This window comes from Haliotis rubra, unplaced genomic scaffold, assembly GCF_003918875.1.
Source record: "Haliotis rubra isolate DU_JTF1 unplaced genomic scaffold, ASM391887v1 Scf1064, whole genome shotgun sequence".
NCBI classification, from domain to species: Eukaryota; Metazoa; Mollusca; class Gastropoda; order Lepetellida; family Haliotidae; genus Haliotis; species Haliotis rubra.
The window spans coordinates 23,304-37,803 of record NW_025764964.1 but is presented as its reverse complement, the minus strand read 5'-3'; the positions used below and the strand labels follow the sequence as shown (position 1 = coordinate 37,803).

At 41.9% G+C, this 14,500-nt stretch overlaps 2 long non-coding RNA genes across 2 annotated transcripts; both read left to right on the top strand.

Annotated features, from left to right (window-relative positions):
• Window positions 1-779: 779 nt before the first annotated feature.
• Window positions 780-9,954, top strand: LOC124278934. The gene is made up of 3 exons (XR_006899226.1): window positions 780-967; window positions 9,218-9,358; window positions 9,869-9,954. It is a non-coding gene; the product is annotated as an uncharacterized LOC124278934 (long non-coding RNA).
• A 2,269-nt stretch (window positions 9,955-12,223) lies between these two features.
• Window positions 12,224-12,867, top strand: LOC124278807. The gene is made up of 2 exons (XR_006899192.1): window positions 12,224-12,649; window positions 12,705-12,867. It is a non-coding gene; the product is annotated as an uncharacterized LOC124278807 (long non-coding RNA).
• Window positions 12,868-14,500: the final 1,633 nt, after the last annotated feature.

Sequence of the window (14,500 nt, the reverse complement as noted above, 5' to 3'; positions counted from 1 at the left end):
TGTGTCTGTTGGCAGCCGACCTGTGTCATGTGTCTGTTGGCTGCGGAAGTGAGTCATGTGTCTGTTGGCCACCCACCTGTGTCATGTGTCTGTTGGCCACCCACCTGTGTCATGTGTCTTTTGGCCCACCCATCTGTGTCATGTGTCTGTTGGCTACGGATCTGTGTCTTGTGTCTTTTGGCAGCCGACCTGTGTTATGTGTCTGTTGGCTACGGAAGTGGGTCATGTGTTTGTTGGCCGCCACAATGTGTGTCACGAATCTGTTGGCAGCCGACCCGTGTTATGTGTCTTTTATCCACCCATGTGTCTGTTGGCTACGAACCTGGGTCATGTGTCTGTTTTCCACCCACCTGTGTCACGTATCTGTTGGCAGCCGACCTGTGTAATGTGTCTGTTGGCAGCCCACCTGTGTCAGGTGTCTGTTGGACTCCCCTTTGTGTTTTCCTCCTCATCCTGTCTCTCGACCCACGCCTCTACTTCATAAAGCTGACATTAGGCCTAGATATACCTAAATACCTAACTCCTAAGCCTTGATCTCAGACCCGCACATTACCAAAGGCCCAACTGTTCTGACCCTAGGCCTAGCCCTAAATTATGGCCTATCCTTTCTGCCTTACCCAGCCCAAGCTAACGACATCCACTTGTCAGGAACGTTACTATATATGGGTGTTCAGTTAACAACCCACCGTGAAGGCTGTTGTCTTGGTGACACTCAATACGCGACAATACATTGGATGACGCAATGACTTCCCGCTTATGGGATCGATGTTGTACAATTAGGTGGCTTCTACGCAGTTGCAGCAGTCACCTGAGTATGCCTGCATTACGCTGCATGCACCGACCTCGGACTGACGACGCTGATATACGAATAACCGAATATAACCATCAATAACATTTGTGATTATCAGGTGTGAGGACTTACCTGTGATGCTATCGGATGACGCTTATTGGACTTCATCAGTCGGACGTGAGTACTGTGTGTTTTCTACACTAGCCATTGCATTTCAGACATTATTAGGTTGTCTTTCATTAAAGATGTAAGGTTTGATTTGTTCTGTTAGGAATAGCGATGTGACTGAAATATATTCCTGTGCTCAGGAAAAAAACACTCCAAGTTTAATGATATTGAAATACGGATGGACCTTTTCTTCGCAGATTATGGACGAGTTTTAGCCTCTGTCGTGCCTTGCCTTTTGCCCCGATAGATTTAAGGCTATTGCTGCTGCTCAGCACAAGGCAACAGCTATTGGTAGATCTGAGAATGTCATCAACATATTGGATATACAGTGAAAGAGCTACACCCGAACTGACGTGGTTTTGTCGTTGATTAGTGTATACACTACGTGAAAGGGTGACGCTATAACATTAGTCAATATCAAATTGTGCATATTATTCCTCATATCCTTCAGAGTGATTTTGTGCTTTGTTATATATACTACCCATCAAAGTTTAGATTCACTTAAAGCACTCACTATACGTTATGGATATATATGTGGTTCTATCGAAGATGAATTCTCCACTTACTTGGGAACCAACTGCAAACCAAATGCAGATGAATTGCTCGAGGATCATGCATCAAATTGCCGAAACGCATGTGCAAATATCGTACATGTTAATAGCTGCGTGTTTGGTGAAATGTTTTGTTAAGAATTTGCCAATTTTCTGAATATACACTGAATTTCATCATTTATTGAACTCATGACAATAATCTTTTCAGCGTTACGAATTTGTTTTAAAATACATCAGTTCATGTGTAAACAGTACCTTCAAACACCATGGACTATTTCGCACAATCTAGTTTAGAACAGTTGCCTGAAAAGTAAGTGGCTGCATGAAAACTAGTGAGTCTAGACTTTTGATGGGTGGTATATGTTGTGTATACAGAAATTTGTGATATGTGCATATCCTCGTAAACCTTGGAAATATAAATCAGATGTATTCCATTATCGAGTTGTTTTTATTTGTTGCAGTTTATATCTAAGATAACAATGACCCTCAGCCCTGAGTTCTAGCGCTGTTCCTGAATATTGTTTATTTATGGATAAGGTTGAGCAGTAACAGTTGATAGACGTGAAGATCCGGGTTAGAATTGGTCTAGAACATCCCATGCTTGTCGTAAGAGGCGACTAACGGGATCAAATGGTCAGACTCGCTGACTTGGTTGACACATGTCTTTTGTATTCCAGTTACGTAGATCGACGCTCACAATGTTGATCACTGGATTTTGTGGTCCAGACGCCATTGTTTACAGACAAATAAATAAGCAAAAAGTAACTGTTGAGGTCTCACGCGTCCTTGCCAATTCAGGAGAATGACAAACGGCAAACGTCGTAACTGCAGTCTGCAACAGTTATATAACCGAGGCATCTGAAGCTGAACAAACAAACATGTTCGATATTACGTGTCTATGTTACAATATAATATTCTATAGAGATTACTAAACGAGTGTCTGTCAGATACCATTTATCTTACAACGAGTACGTTGTTTCAAAACGTATCTAACGAGCGATACCCAAAGGATTATCCCCTTGGCATGTTCCTCGACTGCCCCTCAAGAAATTCTCTACCATCTGTGTCAGTTTTAAGCGCAACTTCCCCAATTCTCATGTCAGTGTGTGGTTTGACACTACGGATCCCATAATGGGTGTTGTTGTTCCATCACACAGTGTTCAAAATGGATTCGGGATCGTGAGGACCAAGTTTTGTTTCATAGAGTTAATGTCATCGTCAGTGAGCGATTCAGCACGGCACCTTCGATTATTGGACTTTTGTTTTGTTTTAGATGGCAGTGTTTAACGTTTCGAATTCACGATCATTGATAAGTGATGAACGGTAATGCTTTATTTAATGCTTAAATGCCTCTTTCCACTTATTTCGAATCGACAGGAATCAAGGAGAATCAGCCGAGAGAGAATATCAAAATAAACAATTTTTTCAAGCTTTGTAAGAAGCTTAGGCTATTGAATACTTGCAATGCTCTTCGAACCCACCTCGAATGATTCTTATTCATTCCAAATGTACTAGATCACGACTGCAGCTCGAATGAATCGGAATACAGTAGGAATAATTAGAATGCCGTTAGAATACACTAAGAATACTTAACATGAATTCTGACTGCCGTACGAGTCCGGTTCGATTGCTGCGTGAATAGCAGTGGAAATTACCTCTAATGCTCTACGAATTTACATAGAAAGCATTCAGAACCCTCTTGGAATGACCCTCTAATATGGATTGAATGTTACAGACTTAAAACAGAATGCAGCTCGATTATTTCAAATGTCCTTCAAATGCACTTAGAATGTAACACGATTGTCCGAAACGCATCAAGAATGCAGCAATATATGTATGGACCCTTGGACCATGTTGCGTTGCTTCCAGATTGCTGTCCTCCAGCAAGACCTGATTGAAATAGATGTGGAGATTTGGAGACCAGCAGAAGAAACAGGAGAAGACCCAGGAGATTCCAGACCAGACCATGGCTGACAGAGGAAAGGAGGAGGCTGTATGGACATTACACAAGACTGATGGAGCAGCTCAGAGTTGAAGACACGCATTCTTTCTTCAACTACCATAGGATGGAACCTGCCATGTTTGATGAGTTGATGCAGAGAGTGGGACCAAGGCTACAGAAGCAGGATACATATATGTGAAATACGCTACCTTCAGGCTTCAAGGTAGCCATCACATTGAGGTTCCTGGCTTCAGATGATAGGTACCCCAACACCATGTGCCAAGGAACAGAATCAACCTGATCATCCCAGAAGTATGTGAAGCCATTGTGGAGGAATACAATAATACAAGGATGAGGTTATCATCTGCATCCATTTAAGAGGTATTCAGAAACAGGTGGAATATTCCTCATGCCGTAGGAGCTTTAGATGACAAACATAGGGCCATCAGGACACCTGCCAAGAGCGGCTCATTGTATCACAACTACAAGGACCTATTCTCTGTGGTCCCTCATGACACTTGTGGATAGAAATTACAAGTTCCTGTGGGTGGACATTGGTGCTTACGGAAGTATGTCAGATCTTCACCGAGTGCGAGCTCAAGGACTGTCTTGAGGGCGGGAGCATAGGATTTCCTGATCCGTTCCCGTTACCTCAAGATGATAAGCGTGCAATCTCCCTTTATTCGGGGAGATGATGCCTTTGGAATAACGACCTTCTTGATGAAACCGTATGGTCATATGACTCTCCAGAAAGACGAGAGAATCTACAACTACAGGATCAGCAGAGGTCAACGGGTAGTGGAAAATGCATTTTGAAGCATGGTCCGGAGATGGCAAACCCTCCTCACCACCATGCTGCCAAGGCCTTCTGTTGTGAAAGACATCGTTGAAAGCTGTGTCTGCCTGCACAACTGATGTGGATTCGTTATCGTAATCTCCACAATGGTATGGTGAACGAGGTATGGTGGCTAGAGACAACTTGTGCAGCTTGAAGATGTGTAGCATGTTCCAGGGGAAAGAGACACACCCAGGCTGGAAAGAAGCAGCGAGATCCTCAAACATTATGTCGTTGGTTCAGGCCTGAGTCTTGCCAAGCAGACAAAATAACGGACGGAGGCCCCTCGTTCGTGTGCGAAACATCTTGTTTATTGCCTGTGAATGAAATACAACATTAGGAAGATGTTGTGTCAGCCATACATGTGTGATGGCTGACGGATGATAATTGAATGTCAATCAATCAGGGCATATTAATTATTCAACTGATAATCAAATAGCACAGTGGCATACGTTATAATTATGATAACAATTGAATAATGTTGATTGTTTACATGATGACGTCACATAAAGCTGATGCATCATATTATTGCTCAAAATATATACAGTTGGTGTTGATAATAAAAGGTTTATAAAATATAATATAATTATACTTTCACACACTGTCTTACGTGCTTGTGCTTAAGTTAGTAAGTGATACGCGATAGATATGTTTACTTTATGCGCGATCGGTAACAATATGTTTACTAACTTAAAAATACTTAACTGATAATAATTAGATATTTAGCACTATGAAATAAAGAAAGGATATAGAGAGGGTGCTTACCTGTGAATGAAATACAACATTAGGAAGATGTTGTGTCAGCCATACATGTGGATGATGGCTGACGGATGACAATTGAATGTGAATTCAAATTGTCATACGTCACAGGTGTAGAAGCCCGTGCTTTTGGTGGTGAGCCAAATACGGGTAACACGTACAACTCCCTATATCAGACAGTGGAGAAGCAGCCTTCTGATGGAAAGATAGAGAAATAAAAAGGCTTGTCGGCGACAATTACTTCAACAACCAAGCACTCAGGAGAGGCTACTGTCTCATGTACCGAAGCCTCTCTGCCTATCTGAGGAACATGCGGAGAATCTGTTGACTGGGAAGGTGCAAGGGTACCACGGCTAGTGGTTGATTTCTTTCCCCTTCGTTCCTTTCTTCTTTGCTGTTTTTCACTGGCGACTCCAAAATGATATCTGAAGTTTCCAGTGACAGGTGGCTTTCAGGCGATTCGACGGTGTTCTGGTGTCGTCATGGCTGATTTGAAGAGCATTCGGGACGTTCTGCCTGTATTCGAGGTTATTCGATGTACATTCGAGCTGTATTCAAAGTGCAATCTAAATATTCCACTACCTTTGGAGTAATCGAAGTACATTCGAGGCGCATTCGGGACATTCTTGCACGATTTGAAATGGTTCGCCTTCGATTCTCCCTCGAATACGTTCAGAATACTTAGAATGCAGTTAGAATGCACTTCAAAGGCTGTTAGATATTTTTCCACTTCGAATGTACCTCGAATGTTTTGAACATGTTCAAGACATTCGGGCATGTTATAAGAATTGACACGAAAAAGTTGGAGTGCATTCGGAATGGAGTAAGAAGTTTTAGAATGCAGTTCTAATTTCCAGGAATCGCCAAGAATTTTCATTCCGACAGCATTCCGGCTCATTCTGCCTCAAGTGTGAAGGGGCGTAAGTTACCTGTCAAAACTGGACAACATCCCGCGAAGATGGTTCATAATTGATACCATCTTCTTTTCTGAGGCTGACCGCCTCCGTGGTGTAGTGGTTAGAGGTCCGCCCGACCGCGTCATACCAAAAGACGTTAAAATATGGTACTTGCTGGTCCCTGCCTGGCGCTCGGCATTAATGGGTACAATAAGGACTGGTCGGCTCGGAGTCAGTATAATGTGTCTGAGTGGGGGTAGTCACGCTTTACTGCGGCATAGTATCTCAGTGGGGTAGCACTATAAAACCAGCTAAAGTCTGGGCTAGTACAAAGCAGCCGCACAAACACATACACACGCATGCAAGTCGTCATATGAGTGAAATATTCTCAAGTACGACGTAAAACGCAATTTCACCTCACCTCACCTTTCTGAGGTTAATAAAATGTACACAAAATGTCACAAAGTTCTGTTGGCTGAATGGACTCGATAGGACGTGTGTCACCATTTGCAATCATGAACCTTTGCAAACGCCTCATGTTGAACATTGTTTTACGTTGTGTTTCGGTTCTGATTGTCATGAACGAATTTTGTCAATTTGAGAATGATCATATAGTTGTTCAGGGTTTGGGGATCGATCCGTACCGTTTCGCTAAAAAATCATCCTTCATCAGTTCATCAATTAAGTCAGTAGGTAAGTCGATCTCACCACAAACTGGCACTGACGTTACCGTTACCGTGTCAGGTATTTTCATGAGACGATACGTTGAAACCTGTCGCATCTCTGATGTATAAGTTCTAATGTTGTACATTTTGTATGTTCCAAGGGGAGACACAATGGAGATAACACGCCCTTAGTCTTTGCCACCGATCTTCACGTAATCGTTTACACAGATGTTACTTATTGTTGGAGCCATTTTGAAGTCGGGACTATGCATAATCAGCAGCATCTACGGTAGCAGACGACAAGGAAAAAGAAAAGAAAATAGGTACACGTTACTGTCTGAACTAAGTTCGGTTCATTAAATTAATGCATACTTACAAGATAGTCACACAAATAAGGCAGGCGACAGCAAAACAGATATTTAAAGTGTTTGGCACGAGTACCAGGTATACATTCGATTGAAGCACGAAAAACGTATCAATGAATTTTGATCAGGAAAGTAGTCCGTCAAAGCCTGACCCTAGGTCATCACCATGGAGTAGCCAATCACGGGCATGGAAATCGATTTCACACATATGTGTGATACCAGTCTTCTCATATGGGTTTCTCACCCACGGGTTTGTAAGAAAAGGTAAATATAGCTTTACAGGATATTATAACACGCGTTCTTATCTCAACTAGTCAAGTAAGTTTGTTTCAGGTGTTTCAAATTAAACCCCATTAGTCAGATGCTGAGATAGCACACATGACCTATCAATATCCATGATATCCACGGGTCATCAAATTCACTGACTTAGATAACAATGAACAGTTATATGAAAGAACGTATTCTCGGCGAATTCCTCAAACAAAGTATGTTGTTTTGACATCGGCACTTCACGCTTAGCGCTGCATTCGTGGTGGGTGCTGGGTAACGCTAACAACACTTCCCATGTGTGGACCCGGGAAGAATGTGTCTACAGCCCCCCACTGAATTGTGATAACCTGTTTGCCGTGGGTTGTGCCCCGGTGTCAGTGGAGGAAGGGATCCTGGTGGTCAAAGGGCATTGGAGCCAGGAACCGAATTCCTTTGTGCAACACATCACTTCGATCCTAACTTCATCTTGACGGGTGGAAGAATTCGGCCTGGCTATATCCATCGGCTGGTCACGTCATGCCCTGTGCATACAATACTTTTGCCCGTGAATATGCAAATGTAACTTGAAAGAAACCTTTGAAAGAAAGGGGCAATCTGGTGACATGGACCTCTGAATTCTGAATTTCTCAAGAAATTTGTTCTAGGTCGAACCAGCCTAGCATTTTGTCCTTCAGATTTCTTAGCTGTTCATGTCTGTATTTCTGAGTCCATCACCCTTGTAGCCCTGGTGTTGCAGGATGGTTTCCATTTCAACACATAGTCCATTTTGTCGGGTGGGGAGCAGCATTGATAAAAAACACACATAACTAATACATGCCTCAAAATTCCAACTCTGCTTCAGTTAAAGGAAATAAAAAGAACAAGACATCTTTTTCTTCTGAGCATGAACAAATGCCTCTTGGTTATTGAAGCTACGGACGGAAGTCCTTTCAAAGGCATCGAAGGTGTCAGGAGAGGTTAAAATGCCACTCGCCTCAGAGCATAATCCCTGCAATAATTTTGGCAGGATGTCTGTGACCTTTGGGCTATATATATCTGAAAAGAGGCAAATGGTTATACTCAACATATCATTCATACTTTTAAACAACGGCTTGGCTCAATAACCAATAAAACAAATACAACCGGCAAAGACTAGGAAACTTCCCGTCTGTATGAACTTTAAATGTCATAGTTGTTATATTAGGATATCCATCACAGTATAAGCTGCTCTCAACGTATATACCTGTGCATATTAGCCAGTGGTATACTTAAATTTGGGGTAATGCTCTGTCACCCGACAATCTCCTGAGAATAATCAAATATGCTAACCTCATAAAGAAATGTATTGTAAACAATAAGACTAAGGCTTTGAATGGTCCCTATCTGTATGTAACATCAGAGATCAAGTTTCACAGTATACAGCTATACTGCATGTTTCTTTTAGGAGACCATGAACGTGTTGGTGTTTGTGGTCCTGTGCATAGAGCTCAGCCCCAAATCACATATCAGTGGCAATTAAGCAACGTGGTGGTCTCACCTGAGGCAAGTGAGTTTGTTCAAAACTGCCTCTGTTCACCCAGCAGAAAATGGGCAACGGTGGGATGTCATGTGACAGTGAACCTTCTAGCGCATCAAAGGCAGCTTGGATTATTCGGATTATCAGATTGTGATGTTAGCGCTTTGAGCGTGCCCTCTGTGGGTGCGGAATTCAACGCATTACAAATGCCCTTATTATTATTATTCTCTTGCTGGAGATGAAAACTATACGAAAATGACAAACCAAATAAAACAATAATAAAATACAGACTGTATGTTGCACTAAATGGTTCTTTTTAGCCTTTGATTCCGCCATATATAGCTGGAATATTGCTGACCACGGCGTAAAACTTAACTCACTTACTCATTTAGCACTTGATTGTGTATGAAGGTTGAGGTTGATCAAAGTCCCTCTTGTTATAATTATGTGACAAGTGTTGCAACTGTACTCTTACCTTCAGGACAGTGAGTAATGGAAAGAAATCCCGACTCAAGTGACCATCAGATCACCGGAAGGCTTACTGAGGAAGCAGCTGAAGTCCTGAGCAGGAATGAACAAGGGAGACCACCCACCTATATATCAGCCACACAACACAACTTCAGTGAGCATTTCATGCACTCTAAGTCATGCATGCAGTTAGATAAGCATGATTATGAGCAGGAGATGATCTATAAATATAGGCTTAGTAAGAAAAGAACTGATCCAAGTGAAACAATTTGTTTGAATTTATGCTTATGGTTCCATGATGGCATTCTCTTCCCACAGAGGTTACTCCTGTCATATCTTCCCTACGTAGGAAGATATGACAGGAAGTAACCTCTGTGGAAGAGAATGGTATGATAAGATGAAATAACAAGAATTTAAGTCCTGAGAAAGAATGAACAAAGGAGACAACCAACATCTATATTAGCTTCACAGCACAACTACAGTGAGCATTTCATAATCACGCGTGCAATGCAGATAAGCATGAGTATTAGCAGGAGATGGTCTATAAATATAGGCTTGAGTAAGAAAGAACTGATCCAAGTGAAATAATTTGTTTGAAGTTATGCTTAGACAGTATGAGAATAACAGGAAAATTGAGACCAGAGGTTAACTTGGTCTGTTGCAGGGGGTCCAGTGTCTCAGGTGAACTTGACCAATGCTTCCAATGTCTCTGTCTCCGTTGGGGAGCAGGAACTAGAGGATGTCTGTCCCAAGGTGATGCTGCACAAACATGCTGATAAATTGATAAAGAGGACAATGACGACAAGTCCATCTCTTATGCTGTTTTCCACCCCTAGTAGCCGCTAAAAGGGCACAACTACTGTCCTGAAAATGAAAAGAGGGCTAAGGGTTGAATTATTGGAAAATCCATAACAGTCTTCAAAAAAGCCCTGGGGATTTGTTCTCAGCTTTATCGTAAACATAATTGTTCAGGTATTGGATATCCTAAAAAAGAACAGTTGATCTAAAATATTCTCGTTATAGACCGATTAAAATATAAATGTGTGTAAGAGGATGCTTTCGTCCTCTGTTGTGATCTTATGTTACAATTACTGGTATGAATTGCCAGCATCAGACCCAAGCATTGACTATTAACTCCTTTCATTTCATTCCCTTTCCCAACAGAACGTTTCTGTCACAAGTTGGAACAACTAAAGAAGTATTTTGTGGACATCCATGCCCTCCAGACAGTACGCCAAACAAGTCCTTGAGAAGTATGGTCATGCCAGCATCTGTAGTGGTGCTCCAGGAGATGAAGACCAGCATTGCTCTGATGATCTGTGAGGAATATCAACAACAGGGATATGAAACAGTGTTTGTGGAAGACGTTGAATTCTTTGATGTTGATACAATTTCTAAAGACAATCACACATGTTGGTTGTTTTTGACGATATATTTGGCTCTATTACATTCATTTTAAATTTGGAAAAACTACATAAACTGTTTAGTGCGTTGGTTGATGATCGTGCTAAAACTGCTGCAAAAATACTAGAGGTTTCAAAGAAGAAGAAAACGGATGAACAACCGAAAGGGAAAGACAAATCCAAAGAAGACCCCCTGTCTACAGATTGAAGCTTGTGTTCACATCTAGGACATACAACTGGAAGGAAGGATGTTCCAGACTACGTCAGTACAAAGTGGATCTACTTACACCAGAAGCTGTTCTTGATATGGCTAAAGACTGCCTCACGACTGAAGAAATGAAACGTGTGTTGTGTTCTTACAAGTCCAAACACCCTGCATGCGATATCTCTGAAAAGGATATTTGTATTATCACAGATTCAAAACACAACATATTTGGATTTCCTCTTATCAGCAGACTGTTTTTACCAATGCTGTCTTCCAGATACACAAGCTGAAATTCTTCAACCACCCGCTGACCTACCTGAGAAGTGACTTGGACGCCATTGTCCGTGAAGAAAGCAATAGATCGGCAGCAATCATCATCCCTCATCCTGTCTGATAGAAGACTGAACCTTGTTTCATTGCAATCACGGAAAGCTGGACAAGTGATGTTTGACGCTGTCAAGGAAGTAGTTCCTTGTTGTACAAGAACAGGCATTGGCAAGGAGATCAACAACTTTACTGGGATCTACTGTACAGTGGAGGATCACATAGCATCTTTCTCCCACCCCTCCATATACGACGCTGCAGCCTGTGCTTTAGGACATCTCAACATCGTGTTGCTGCTGGAACACTGCTCACTGAAGTTCTTGTATGAAAGAGTGAGATTAAGTATTAGTTCACGGTCATCAGGCATTGATGATGTCACAAACCTGATCTCCATCACCCCCAACCTACACCCAACAGTAGTGAACAGATTTGCGGAAGGTATTCGACAAGGGTACTTCATCTGGACAGTAAAACACCCCGTTCTCCAGGATGAAAAGATTGTCTCTCTACTATGGCAAGAGATTAATGATGACATTGTCGATACTGTCCTGCAAAAGGACATGGAAACTGGTGAAAGCTTTTTGTATTTGGCTTCCCTGTCTTACAGCTACTTTCTATTCTCCAAGTCTTTAGAAGTTGCTCTAAGACTGGGTGACACAGTACCTGATCTATATTAATGTGTGGTAGCCTGCATTAGCCATGACAAACTGGAACATCTGGAACACCTCGTTACAGTGATGTGTGAACATGGAGGATTTGATGTTGAATATGCTATCGACAGGACAACCCTCCTGCTCATTGCTGCAAAGTCCCGAAATCTTAAGGTGTTCGACTTTCTCATACGGAAAGGTGCTGATATTTCAGTTACGGACAGGAAAGGAAACACCTGTTTGCATTATGCATGTGAATCAGGAAGCATGGCGTTGACAACAAAGGTAGTTGAAACATGCCCTGCCTTGATTAACTTGATGAGTTATGAGAATTTAACGCCTGCAATGATTTGTACCAAAAGAGTCGCATTGATATTCTAAGGTTCCTAAAACAAAAGGAGCCGATTTAACAGTAACAGGAGGGAAGGACTGTTTGCATTTTGCAAGTGAAAATGGTAATCTTTCAACTGTGAACTTCTTAATTTCACTGAAGCTATTCGATGTTAACAAAAGGGAAAAAACATTGAATAAAACATCAGTTATGTTTGCCGCAAACGAAGGACATGAAAATGTTTATCTTCATCTGCTGTCTGAGGGCGCAGATCTGACCATTACAGATGGGTACAATAACGACTGCCTGATGTTGGCATGTGAAGGAGGCAACATATCTATTGTGAAACACATCCTATCCATGAAAACATGCTGACATCAACAGGCGGGGAGGATTTGCAAAAGGACACCAATTATGATAGCATTAGAAACAGAGCACTATGATGTCTATCATCTCCTTGTATCTGAGGGTGCAGATCTCACCATTACTGATGGAAACAACACTGACTGCCTGATGCTGGCAAGAGTGAAAGGTAACATGTCTATTATCAAAACATCCTAACTGCCTGATGTTGGCATGTGAAGGAGGTAACATATCTATTGTGAAACACATCCTATCCATGAAGATATGTGGCATCAACAGACGAGGAGGATTCCATGAAAAACACCAATTATGATAGCATTAGAAGAGGACACTATGATGTGTATCATCTCCTTGTATCTGAGGGCGCAGATCTGACCATTACTGATAGGTACAATAATGACTGCCTGATACTGGCATGTGAAGGAGGTAACATATCTATTGTGAAACACATCCTATCCATGGAAACTTGTGACATCAACAGACGCGGAGCATTGGGACTCAGAATAGCAGTCAACGGACAGGGAGGATTCTCAGGAAAAACACCAGTTATGATGGCATTAGAAGAGGACGATATGATGTGTATCATCTCCTTGTATCTGAGGGTGCTGATCTGACCATTACTGATCAAGACAAAGAGAGACTGCCTGATGTTCGCATGTGAAGGAGGTAACATATCTATTGTTAAACACATCCTATCCACGAAAACTTGTGACATCAACAGACGGGGAGGATTCTCAGAAAGAACACCAGGCATGATAGCATTAGAAAGAGTAAACTATGATGTGTATCATCTCCTTGTATCTGAGGGTGCTGATCTGACAATTACTGATACAAACAACACTCACTGCCTGATGTTGGCATGTGAAGGTGGTAACATATCCATTGTGAAACACGTCCTATCCATGAAAACATGTGACATCAACGGACGGGGAGGAAAGTCAAAACAAACACCGATAATGATGGCATTAGAAAGAGGGCACTATGATGTGTATCATCTCCTTGTATCTGAGGGAGCTGATCTCACCATTACTGATACAAACAACACTAACTGCCTGATGTTGGCATGTGAAAGAGGTAACATATCCATTGTGAAACACGTCCTATCCATGAAAACATGTGACATCGACGGACGGGGAGGAAAGTCAAAACAAACACCGATAATGATGGCATTAGAAAGAGGACACTATGATGTGTATCATCTCCCTTGTATCTGTGGGCGCTGATCTGAACATTACTGATGCAAACGACACCGATTGCCTGACGTTGGCAAGTGATGATGGTAACATGTCTATTATGAAACACATCCTATACATGAAAACATGTGACATCAACAGACAAGTAGGATTCGCAGAAAAACACCAATCATGATGGCAATAAAGAGAGGAAGATATGGTGTGTATCATCTCCTTGTATCTGAGGGCGCTGATCTGACCATTACTGATAGATACGAAAACGACTGCCTGATACTGGCATGTGAAGGAGGTAACATATCTATTGTTAAACACATCCTATCCATGAAAATATTTGACATCAACAGACGAGGAGCATTCAGACAAAAACACCCGTTATGATGGCTTTTAGAAAGAGGAAACTATGATGTGTATCATCTCCTTGTATCTGAGGGCGCTGATCTGACCATTATTGGTGGGAATAACAGTGACTGCCTGATGTTGGCATGTGAAGGAGGAAACATATCTATTGTAGAAACACATCCTATCCATGAAAACATGTGACATCAACAGACGAGGAGGAGAGTCAAAACAAACACCGATAATGATGGCATTAGAAAGAGGACACTATGATGTGTATCATCTCCTTGTATCTGAGGGTGCCGATCGCACCATTACTGATGCAAACAATAGAGACTGCTTGATGTTGGCATGTGAAGGAGGTAACATATCTATTGTGAAACACATTCTATCCATGAAAACATGTGACATCAACAGACGAGGAGGAGAGTCAAAACAAACACCGATAATGATGGCATTAGAAAGAGGACACTATGATGTGTATCATCTCC